This window comes from Excalfactoria chinensis, chromosome 14 (assembly GCF_039878825.1).
Source record: "Excalfactoria chinensis isolate bCotChi1 chromosome 14, bCotChi1.hap2, whole genome shotgun sequence".
Taxonomy (NCBI): domain Eukaryota; kingdom Metazoa; phylum Chordata; class Aves; order Galliformes; family Phasianidae; genus Excalfactoria; species Excalfactoria chinensis.
The window spans coordinates 10,794,264-10,806,576 of NC_092838.1; the positions used below are offsets into that span (position 1 = coordinate 10,794,264).

Here is a 12,313-nt window from a genome sequence, read left to right on the forward strand (position 1 = left end):
AGAAGATGAACAACCTGAGAAGATCTAATATCTTCAGAAATAAATCAGGAAGACGTTTCATTCAGCTCCCCCTGTGAATAACGTGTGGGAGATGCAACTCGCGTTAGCCAGAGGTGGGGGAGGGCAGTGGGAGCCAACCACCAGCTGTCCCAGAGCTGGTGGAGGAGGACTGGTTGCTGAGTGAGGGGATCACTCTACCCCAGCAGGCTGGGTATGATACTTAAGCAGACAGTTTTCATCTCTAATGATGGCTAAGCCTGCTGAACCACAATGAAATGGCCCTGGTTTGGATGCCTAGTGAGGCCTCAAGTACTCAGCAACATACAAGACTGCAACTTGTGCCCCTGCCACGATGGAGATGGATGCCACCATCCATCCATCCACAGAGATGTCCTGCTTGTTATGAGATCTTGGTGTGGACAGACCCGGAGAGATGCTGGGGGACAGGACCTGAGCAGGGTGCAGGATCTGGAGATACAATACCTCCCTCAATGTCCTCCATGCAACAGCAGTCCAACCAAAGCACTCTCCTCTGCAGGTGAGCACAGAGCATTTCTTCCATTGGGCACAGAGTCTGGCTCACAGGGCTGATTTCCACACTTCTCTGCCTCTTGCTCCTTCAGCAGCACAAATCTCTCTTTCTCCCTGCTTAACACAGAGCACCCTGCCTTAAAAATTGAATTCTGAGCCATTCAGGCTGTCAAGCTCTTTTCAAGCATCTGCTTGTGCTTGTTCCTGGGATTAAGTGTGACAGTTACCTGGGAGAGCATTACCACTTCGTCCCGCTCCAATGGCAGCGCCTGCCTTGGAGAGGGCTGGCACAGGGATGCTGGGCAAGGAGCAGCCTGCTCCCCTCACCTGGACCCTTGTGCTACTGCAGCACCTCTGCTTCCCCCTATAAATGCCTGTTTTATCTTGACTCTTTTCCCTGTCTGTTTTAGTCTAAGGACTAAATGAGGACCAACACTGTGTAGCAGGGAAAAAGCAAAGGATGCTACAAATGTGCTCCTCTCAGGCTGCAAGCCACCTCTCATAGGTAAGGTTCCTTTCTGAGATGGAAAAAGCCCTAAAAAGTGAAATCTCATTGCTGAAAGTTATGCTGAGTGCAGCTCTATCCCAGCCAGCGACCAGCTCACAGATGTTTAGAAACATGAGTCATCCAGAATGTGTCACAGCATTTACCTGTGATGAAGGGACATAGACGGGTCAGGGAATGGGCAACACAGAAAGAAGCCACCTGCTTCCCTATATGAGATGATAATGCCATGAGCTTGGTGCCAAAACTCCTGGCACAGCCCTACAGCACTGTCTCTACTCCATGCAGCATCCTGCTTCGGTTGTGCACACACCACTTTAAATCATCTTGGGTGGCTGTATCTATGTCAGGGAGCAGAGAAAATGGCAAGGGAGAAGCAAACAAAGCGAATGAAAAAAAAAAAATGCTTAACAAAAACAGTGGCAAAGTCTTCCCACGCCACTCTGTGCTTTCAAATAAATGAGGCTAATTAACTAATTGCCTAAATTATTAGGGCTATTTTTATTCTTGCATGAAGGGTTGGCTTTTTTGCCTATTTCTTAAGACTCAGCAATGAACACTCGACTTATCAGGATGCTAATGAAGCACAGCCCTGGGAGCAGGGAGCCAGAGGGTAGGGAGCTGCTGGGCCAGCACTGGGCTGGAGTGGGCACCATTGCTACAGGAAAGGAGCAGCTGCAGTAACAAGGCTCCTGTTGGATGATGCTGTCCAATACAGAGGTTTGGTGCAATTTGCTGATACCTCATCTGCACCTGAATCTGCCTCTCAGTAAGAGGTTTATCCAACAACCAAGCAGCCCCTCTGCTCTGCCCATTTCCCATTGTAGCCCAGATGACAGAAGGAGGTTTTGAGGAAGGGTTTCATACCCAGGCAAGAGAAAAGGAGGCTGATGGCTGCGGGAGGGTGAACATGCCAGTCCTGGAGCCGTGCAGCTCTCATGGACAGCTCCAGCATCACCCTGGACAACCCGATCAACCTGGACAACTGCCCGAAAGCAAGGACAGCACGACTTGAGATCAGCAGCAAATCCCATTTGAAAATGGCTCTTTGGCCATCACAGCTGCATACTCAGTGCCCACCCAGGGAACAGCCCATTTGCAAGCCTGGTTTCCCTGCTGTTGCCTTGGGGAGCAAAACAGCAGCAAGTTCAATGTTGCGTGTGCTGCTTCCAGAACTAATTGGGGTTTGCTGTGTTAGTACTGCCTGGTGCCTCCATAAAATGGGCCATGGCCCACTAAGCAAAGCATGGGAGTTCCTCTCCCAGTGGGGAGGTAAAGGCAGTGCTGTTTCTGAAAGAAGGACCCTCCAGCTCTAATTACTGAGATGCACCCATTCCTCTTGCTCTAGGGACTGGAACAGGCCAACCACCACCACATCAGCCCTCATAAACTCCAGGTTAAAAGATATCCTGTGTAAGCAGAGAACTGATGTTACATGGCCCCTGTACATACAGTCACTCCTCTGTGACACCAAGAGCTCCTCAAAGTATCCAGGCTGTCCCCACAAGGGGAGAGTATTAGTCCATCTTCCACAGCCCCAACAGACCAGAATCCCATGTCATAGGAGCTGCTTCCTTCCACTCAGAAAATGCTGTTTTCTTGGTTGGTTTGTTTGGTGGTGTTAGTGTGTGTGTGTGTGTGTGTGCTTTTTCTCCCAGAAGAAAACGAGATGTTTTCTCCTCTTCAGCTAAATGCCAACACTTAAACTCCCTGGTGGAAATTTCAGTTAACTCCATTAAAATCCCCCAGCCATTCCTGCTCTTTTTTTTTTTTTGCTGAAGAGCTTGTCCCCTCAGGAGCAAAGAGACGGATAGACCTGCTTTTCTGTAACAAACCTCACTTATCAGCCATAATCAGGTGACATTCCAGGCCCTGCTCTCTTCTGAGCACTCAAATATACAACTTTTCAAGCTGGCAAGTTTGCTCCAGTCATGTCATGGAGGAGAAGGGCAGATGAAAGTCCCCTCACTGCCCTTCAGACGTGGGAATGAGATCCCTTCCCAATTAACTCCAAGATCATCTCTAATATTTTACCAACCATGGCTTAGTGTGGATGCATCCTCAGCCCTCTTTCTCCACTCGTCCTGGTGCTGCACCATGCTCCCAGTGCACATCTCTTTGCACACACCCAATCTGAACCTTCCAAGCTGCTTTTGTGCCCACTGACCCCAACCAGTCCAGCTGCCACTATTGAAAAGAGCTTGATTCTATCACATTTTGCACTGTCTGTCCAAGCAGCTGTAGTTATTTAATGCTGGCATTCAAACCTGGATCATGCTGATCAACAGGCTGCAGAATCTCTGGATGCCCTGAAGCACTGGTCTCAGTGCTGGTGAAGGGAGTATTGGAACTACACTGAAGTATAAAAGTAGGCCACAGACTTCCTCAGGCCAGTTTCTGCCCAGGTACTTGTCCCTCAAACAGGGATCCTTGACCCTTCATGTCTGTCTCAGTGAGGATCATTAAGATGATGAAGGTGGGCCAGATGGCAACCACTGCTGCACTCAGTAACGCATGAAGGACACCTCACAGCCCAGCTAGCAAGCTAATACATCTTACCACAATCTTCTGGTACCTTTCCTTTCTATCTGCAGACTCTCTCCTCATCACCCAGCCATCTTGTTTGCTGAAGACCCTGTCTTGAGTGGAGCTGGATGGCTTTTGCTATTGAGAAGTGCCATTGTGTAGAGGTCTGCTATTAACAAGCAAGGTCTCTGTTGGACCAGGCTCTCTCAGAGCAGCGATGAGGCTTGAAGTTCAGATCTCTCCCTTGAGCAACAGTGTGCTCTGTCATGGAATTATTGCCTCTGTTTGCTCCTGAAGGTTCCTACAACATCTCAGTCATAAATCAAACGTTTTCACTCTGTTCCAAGCAGTAATCCCAAAGCTACAAGATTCATGGCAAGGGGGGGCATCAACTTAATTACCTTTCAGATCATTCTCTTGGAAAAACTTATAATTTCTACTATTTTGCCAGTGGAGCACAGGGAACCATTGTCTCAGAGCTTTGTAAATAGAAAACTGAATTATGGCCCCTGGGGTGATTTGTGTGGAAACTTCACTACTTCTCAGGTCCATGGCCTTCCTGTGCATGAAACAGAAAGAGCACAGCTGCCCTGCAGCTCCATGCTCACATTGTGTTTAGAGATCCTCCAGTATCTGGCACTGGACACAACGCATTAAGCCCTACCCCATCTTCTGTGTCTAAACCTGGCAACATGGCAGGGGGTTAATCCAGATTTGTGCTTCTCAGAAAAGAGTCTGGCAGGAAGATTTGCAAGTCACACCTCCCTGCTCACTGCCATTGCTCCGCAGTCTGCTGCTGAACCATGGGCTCTCCATCCTGGGATTAGCTGGCAACCCCAAACCATAAGCTGGCAGCCCTTTATTTGCTGCTTGCTGTTCTGGGCCTGGCTTTCAGGGCTGCTCACTGCCTGCTGCCACTGTACTCACTTCCCTGAGGTACATCACCACACACTGCATCCAACACTGCCATCCACTCATATCCAGGGACCAGAACACAGAGCAGCTGACAACGGTGAGACCCATGGAAAGCCTGTTCTGCGACCCTTGCAATACAGAATATCCAAGTTTCATCATCTCCTCTATCCCCATGTCCATAGGGGAGTGGTGATAGGGCAGACTTCAGGAAATCAATTTCCTAATAGCAGGTCTTGCTGCAGGTGCAAGTTAAGTATAATTTCCCAGTATTTCCCTCTGCATACTTCATTTACCAACAGATATGAATAGATTTAAACACAGTACAGAGGTGCAGCTACAATCAGTAGAGGCAAAGGACAGAAGGAGCTTCTCCTTTTCCTTTAGGATTATGGAAGTCTTCACTCTGAGAGCCCAGAAAAGGGGCACTGCCAGCACTGGACTCTCACCTGAGCAAGCACTGTTTGGAGGGGCTGACTGGAGAGACTCCAGTAGCCAGGTCCAAGCACCTGAGGTGTTCAGTGCAGGGACTGGCACTGACGACACTGGGTTAGGGTGTTTAGGAACATGAACCCACCACCTGAGAGATCAGGATATCAGCTCCAAACTTGCTACACAGCATCTCTCCAGAGAGGAAAAGTCCCCCGGATACTGCCAAGACACCACGGGAATAACCCTGCTGGCAAACAAGGGCTTTCCCCAGGAGATCTCTGCACAGACATAGGTATGTAACACAATCCTTTAAGCACACACTCAGCACAAGAAGTGGTGGCTGATTAAATCTCCCCATGCACCTGTGGGAAGTGGGGAAATATCCGACTCATTGCAGCCGTGAAATATATTCACCTGTTGCAGGAATCGTCTGGTCTTTTTTTGTTACTAACAGAGCAGCAGAGCTGTGCACATGAAAATCCCATCTGAAGTGAATCCCTGATCAAGGGGAAGCCACGTTAAAAGGTGAGCTATGATGGCCACCAAGGCTTTGGGTTTTCAAGGGTCTCTTGTAGAATTACTGCATTAGCAAGCTATTACAGGTGAGGATATCAAACTGCTGGGCACAGCAAGAAAAGACACAGAGTATTTGAGATGGGAAAGAAACATATGGAAAAAAAATGAGACAGAAGAGAGCAAGAGGGAGAGAGAGGAGAAGTAGAGATGTGCAGAGGGGTATGAGGGTGAGAAACGATGGAGGAGATAGTGGAAGGGGGTGAAAAAGAGAGCGATGTGCAGTAGGATAAGGAAAGAAAAAAAGATAGAGGAAAAGAAAGGGAAAGAAGAGATAAATGAGGGCAAAGACCATCTCATCATTTTGCAATTCCACCTCGGTGGAGAGGAAAATTGATGTCTGGAGCTTTTTTTTTTAATGGCCAACCTCCTGGGCATGGGACAAAAGACAAGTTATTACCCAACCCTGGGTCAGGTCTGCAGCCTGCCAACTGCTCAGACACAATCAGAGAGCCCATGAGAGCCATAAATCAAGTGGGGGCAAAGAGATCACAGAGAGCCTAGGACCAGGCACAGAGCAGCAGCGAGCTCAGCAAATGCAATAATCACAGGAGGAGAGAGAGCCCAGGAATGACACAGCCTGGAAAGGAGTGCCCAGCCCCAATGGGCTTCGCTCATCTCTTCTTCCTGCCGCTCCTAAGCATGGCACTCCCCCAGAAATGCAATTCCCCCTGCATTTCCTCCCGATTTCTCTTCCTATTGATTTTCAAGCTCTGAATGCCATTTATTTTTGCTTGCTTGATTCACTCATTCATTGAATAAAGGCATCATCACTATTATTATTATTATCCCTGTCATCGCGCTCCTCATCACACATTATATTATTTGCATTGCAGAGCTGGAAGATTTCAGGTTGAGGCAGGAAATTTGTGCGAGTTGTTATTACTGCAATCAGATGAAGTGAGAATTGGATCGGCAAAGGCTGCCAGAGTGCAGCTCTCCCAGCAGGACGTGGAGGCTCTGCCCAATCAGGGAGAGCTGCAGTCCTATTGCACTGGTCCCGCCAGCAATTTCGGACTTGCCTTGCGCATCCCATCTCCCTCCCATCCCACCACCCTCCCCCATTGGCTCCCAGCAGAGAACAGGGAATGCATCAGTACAGGAGGGCGAGGAATCAGAAAAAGGACTTGGCGAGATTGCACATTTTCTGCCTTGCTGATGGTATTTATTAGACAACAGAAAATAGCTATTTTACCATCTGCCTCGTGAAAAAAAAAATAATAATATAAAAAAATCCTCATTAAATTAATGGAATGTGCAGCTGCTGAACAGAGCGTTCCTATCCCCGTCACCTCCCAAGCTGCCCAGCACTTGCTGGAGAACAGAACTAGGCTGCCAAAAGTAGCTGAGGCTAACTTGGGTTTATGTGGTAGAAGAGAATGGACAGACAGACAGACAGACAGCTTCCTGCTCCTCCTGACTGCAGGGCCCTTCTGCCGGTCCTGTGGGAGCCCTGTTGGGCAGAGGGGCTGCCTTGCTCACTGTGTTATGTTCCCTTCTTGAACACAGGGGCTGTTCTTGGAAGGGAATGAGACCAGTCTGCTCAGCAGGCTGTAAATGCATTCTTTCTCCTAAGCCGAAGGCAATCCAGACTGCAGATTCAGCTCAGCTGCCCATACACTGAGCATGGCAGGATCTTAGGACAAGCGAAGTCCTAATGCCTCAGGCATCTCAGTCAATGTGAGCCAGCCACTCCACCCCAACATCCATCACTACACACCCAAGTTTGACCCGAGCTCGTGCTGGCCCTGTGGAGGTGTTCAGCTGACAGTACATCACCAAGAATGCCTTGAGGCCAGCTGACTGCTTAGGCCAGAGGAGCCCCTGCACAGACAGGTCAAACCCATGAACTGAATCCATTCTACACTACAGTAAGACAGGAGCGCTACAAACTAAATGTCCTGGATGATGTGAATGATGTTCATGGAGCTAGGAGAACAGCAACCAGTTTAACACCAACAATATCCACTCATTTCTAATTGGTTTGGTAAAGCTATAAGGGTTTTAAGTCAACCTTCTGATATCTGGTAAAGCATGAGGACTGGTCACCAAAATCCCACATCGGTCATGACTTTGAGGAGCAGATCCACTATATTTACATCTCCAGTGCTCCCACAGGTACCAACATATCTGCTTAGCTAATAAACTTACTGCTTCACTGCCTCATTGTGAGCAACGTCACAGAATCACAGAATAGCTCAGGTTGGAAAAGACCTTAAAGATCATCGAGTCCAGCTGCAATCTAACCATGCCAACCTAACTCTAACAACTCACCACTAAATCATGTCCCTGAGCAAATGCCACTTGTTTTAGGACCAATAAAGCCCTCTCTTAGATGTCTCAGCATCACTGCAGCACAATTCACATTTCATCCTCACTTGCATTTTCTGCTGATAACACCAGGTAGTTCCCAGCGCTTGCACTGCTGCTCTGAAGGTGCAAACCCTCTTCTGAGGTCCTCAAATCCCTTTTCTAAGCAGTTTTTCTATACAGATTTTTGACCCATAGGACCTTTCCACGCTTTTAACAGTAACTTCATACCCTTCAGTTTGTTCCCTTAGCAGTTACAAGGCAATGGGGAACAGCTGGCCTCAGGAGATGGACCCAGCTGTGCAAAATACATCACCACCGTGGTGGAAGTGGGATGAGATGGCCGCTTGGGCTTCAGCACACAATGGCAAGCTACAGGACTACAGCATGTCCAATCGCTTCACACCAAAATAAATCCTGACATAATAAGTCTTAATACCGCCAAAGAAACTATTACAGTCAGTCACAAAAATAATCCATGTTGAAAATGAGTGAAAATTCCTCTTCCCTATGGAATAACATGGCTCCAGAGCATCAGTTCCAGTCAGAGAGGATCGTTTCATGTTTACCCAACAGAGAGGGCAGCTCCAAAAGGCAAACGCTCGCTGCCAAAAACCTCTCTGCTTAAGGGAGACTTTTGTTGCCTCCTGTCAAAGATGTGCTTTTAAAGCCAATGATCAAGAACAAAAGGGGAAGGCCATGAAAGGCAGAGATCAAATCAAAGTCCAGAAAGATGTCCTGGCTGCCTCCTACATGCCGCCTTCAGCCCTGCTCATCTTTAATGAGCAGCAGTTAGGGCAGAACACCAGCTAATTGCTTCACAAGCAGAAGGCTCCTAGTTTGAGTTCAATGATAAATCTTCTCCGAGACTTTGCCTCTACATCACCCCTATCTCGGGGGTCATTAGCAGAACTGTGTTGGTCTTATCCAGTCCTGGGGTGCAACCTGAGCCAGGAACCTGTGAGACTGCAGCACAACACCTGAAGGGGAGTAGAAACGAGCAGAAGAATCAGCAGAAGGAGGGTTGTTTTTTCCCCCTTCTTAGAAAAAAAATCTCTATGGGCATCATGAAAGCACCCCTGTGGATGCAGGAATGCTTGGGGGAGGACATTCATGTTCTGCAGTCAGCATGGGGATAGTTGTCATGTTTCTCACGTGTCTGTCCTTTCTCCATCCAGTGATGCACACAGCATGTGGGGCTGCCATGGGGTGAGGAGAAAACCAAGAGAAGGACCCACGGCTGTAGCTGGTGTGTGGAAAGTACAGCACGAGCACAGCAGGGCAGCGCTCACGCAACTCACAGGGCTTGGGATGCAGCCATCAGTTTGCAGGCAGGCACTTTTTGCCTGCATGTCTCAGAGCAGCTCACACAGCCATAGACTCACGGCCACCTCCTTTCCATGGAAGGAAATGAGGAGACAGTAAATGAAGGACCTCATCCTCCAGGCCTGCCCTGGGGCCAGTGCACAGGTGAGGAATGCTGCCTTTTTAATGCCAGGAGTCTCATCTCAGCATCATTTCCCCAGCTCCATCCCTCCGCATCCAGGAGCCCTGGGTTCACACTGACAAGCCGGAGCATCTCTGGATGATTAAAGCAAGTGCAGCCTTTTAAATCGCTCTGATTGGGGTTGATGGCCGCGTGGAGCTGGACTCTCTGCTCTAATGATGTGTGCAAGTCTCCCTGCTGCAACCAACCCTTCCTGCCTGAGAAAATAAGGAGAAAGGCGGAGGGGGAAAAAAAGACACCCTCCCTTGGTGGGAGTCCCAGCGTCATCTTCCTAATGGGGCCTGAACTGAAAGCAGCTCTCACCCTGGTGTGCACAGCCCCATCCTTTGCCCGCTCCAAGTGCCTCTCCTTGCCAAGATTTGGCCTTTCCACAGCAGAATGAAAGAGCTCCAAAATGAAGGATGAATTTCCTAGCACTCAAAAGGGGCTAAAGAGAAGCACGGGGGGAGGCCGGAGATGTCCCGCAGAGACTGACCCTCCATGTGACATTGATGGCTCTTAATTCCTAAGCCCGCTTTGGAAGGATTTCAGCAGATCCTATTTAATCACCGCAGCCTCCTCATCCCGGGGCAGCAGTCTGCCTTCTCCTCCTTTGGCTCTCCAAGAACTGGCCGCCTGCCATGCTTCCATCCCAGCACAGGCGATGCCATCAGAGCCACCCAGCTCAGCATCGTTTGCTTAATTAACAGCAGGACTTTGCTTCACTAACAGAGGGCACCACTTCCCGCAGGTGGGTCCCGAGCTCCAAACCGCTGAGCACAAATGTTTAAAGGCTTGTCAAAACGTTGTAACGATATTTTTTTTTTTTTGCCTTGTTCCATTAGCTCCATTTCCAAAGGCCACCACTGGAACCACCGAACATTCATTTCTATTGAATCCAGCTCAGAAGTTACAATGTGAGGAGCTGGGAGACAGGACAGTCTGTTCCGCAGTGCCGGCTTCTCCCCACCGCCGCTCAGCCGAGACACGCTGCCCTTTGAAATATCACTTTTATTCCTACCTTAGAAAAACTAAAAGAAAGAGATTGATTCTTCCACTTGCTTGATTTGCTTTTGCTACTGAATGAGTTACCAGCGAGGTGGTTTCCCTGGGTGAGCTCTGTGGGGTTTGAACACACCGCATGGTTTGTGCCACCCCGCCACGTGAGCTGGATTTTTAGGTGATTTTCCTGTTGCTAGAAAGGCAACATACCCATGAATCTCCCTCCCTCGCTGTCTGTGCATGAGCAGCATCTCATTATACTATGAATTAAAAAAAGCACTGAAGACAATGCAGATGCTGGTTTAGGGAAGAGCTGAGGCTACAGATCCTGGGTTGGCTTTGGGTTCAGTGCACTGCAGAGCTGGGGACATGGGAAGGATGCCCCACACACCAGCCGTGACTGTGGGCTCAGCTCCCCCTAAGCAAAACCCCAAGCAGGGGAAGGAACTGCCCACAGCAGCCCCCTGATCATCATCCCTCCCTTCCTCTGAGAAATCTAAAGCAGTTTTAAAGGCTTGCCTGCATTTTAATTCCTTCCTCTCTCGAGAGATGTGAGAGCCCAAGAGTTTCAGCCCCGCTGCCTGGATGCTCAACAAAGTTGGAATCTCCATTAGTGACATCATAGGCCGTTGCCATGGGGATGTCACAATCTTATTGCCATGGGGATGTCACAGACTCAGTGCTGTGGATGGGCAGTGAGGGAGGCAGTGCTTCCCAGGCACCGCTGGCCCCGGTAATTAGTGAACTGGCATGAGAAGTGAGGGTGAGACGCAGGATAGGAACATAAAGCTGTTCGGTAAGTATGATCTATTGGAAAGCATTCCCTGATGAGAAAGAGCCTCCTTAATGGGTCCTGTGCTCTTAAGTAAACCGTGATAGACAAGAGAATAAAATAGAAATTATAGTGATTTGTTTTATTGGGCATTTCATTGAGTAATTAAGAGGATAATTGGGAGTGGGAACATAAAAGGCGCCTTGCTCTGAAGGAATGAGCCACAGAACATGCATTGTCAAATGTTTCCCAACACTAACACAGGCTCCCCAGGCAAGATGTGCTGCTCTTATACCACCTAGCTCCCATTTCACTGCCTCATCTTTGAGACTGGAAAGCACACGGAGAAGTACCTGTGCTACTACTTCAGCTCCAGGCAGGACCCAGCATCACTCCTAGAGACCTCAGTGCTCTCAACACAACCTGTGCTGCTTCTCCAAGATACCCAGTCCTTCCCACAGACAAGGAAATCTCAGAGCTGATAAAACATGCATGAAAAACCCATCTGAACAGAGAAATCCACAGCTCTGTCCAACCCCAGCACATCTCACCCCACCCCACTCAGCCAGCAGCACAGCCACGCTCCAGCAGAGGTCCCAACATGGGTTTCCTCCCCATGCTGGACTCCAGGGACCCCAACCTTTACACACAGCCAGCTCCAAAGAGGCCCTAAGGGGAGGCAGCCCCCAGCCCCAGCCCCAGCAGGATCCATCCTGCCCTCCATGATCACTGCAGGAAATGAACACAAGCATGCAGATGGAGAAACACACATTTGAGTGATCAGTGCAATGGAAAGAAATAGATTGAGTTCAGGCAACAAGTCTCACTGCATACGAAGGAGTCAACCCCAAGGGGGTGAGAAGCTAAGCTCAAGTTGTTTCCTCAAACCACTGATCCAGGGCACCATCCAAGCCACCAGCACAACTACAGGTGTCCAAGAGAAACATCAGTCTGCATCGCAGCGCTGACCAGTAGCCAAGAATTACCCAAAAATAAAATATTATCTCAGCACATCGCTGTCCTTACAGGCAGAAGAGCAGCCTAGCGGGACGCAAGCATATCCCTAAAACAAGGCTCCTGTTTGAAGTGCACGGATCAAGGCTGGATTAAGAGAGCCTGGTAGGAGCCTCCAGCTCTGCTCCCACACTGAAAGGCAGCTCAGCAGCAACTTCACACGCAGTGCTGGGCTGGATTCTGGGAAGGAGTAATTGCAGAGCATGTGCTCCATTTCTCTATGGAGATGCAGGGAGGGAAGGCAGAGCTG

General features: G+C 49.1%; 1 protein-coding gene across 4 annotated transcripts in view; it reads right to left on the bottom strand.

The window, feature by feature from the left end:
- The window catches only part of ELFN1 (extracellular leucine rich repeat and fibronectin type III domain containing 1), an 86,370-nt gene that overhangs the window by 55,993 nt on the left and 18,064 nt on the right, over positions 1 to 12,313 (bottom strand). The gene's annotated exons all lie outside the window — the stretch shown is intronic.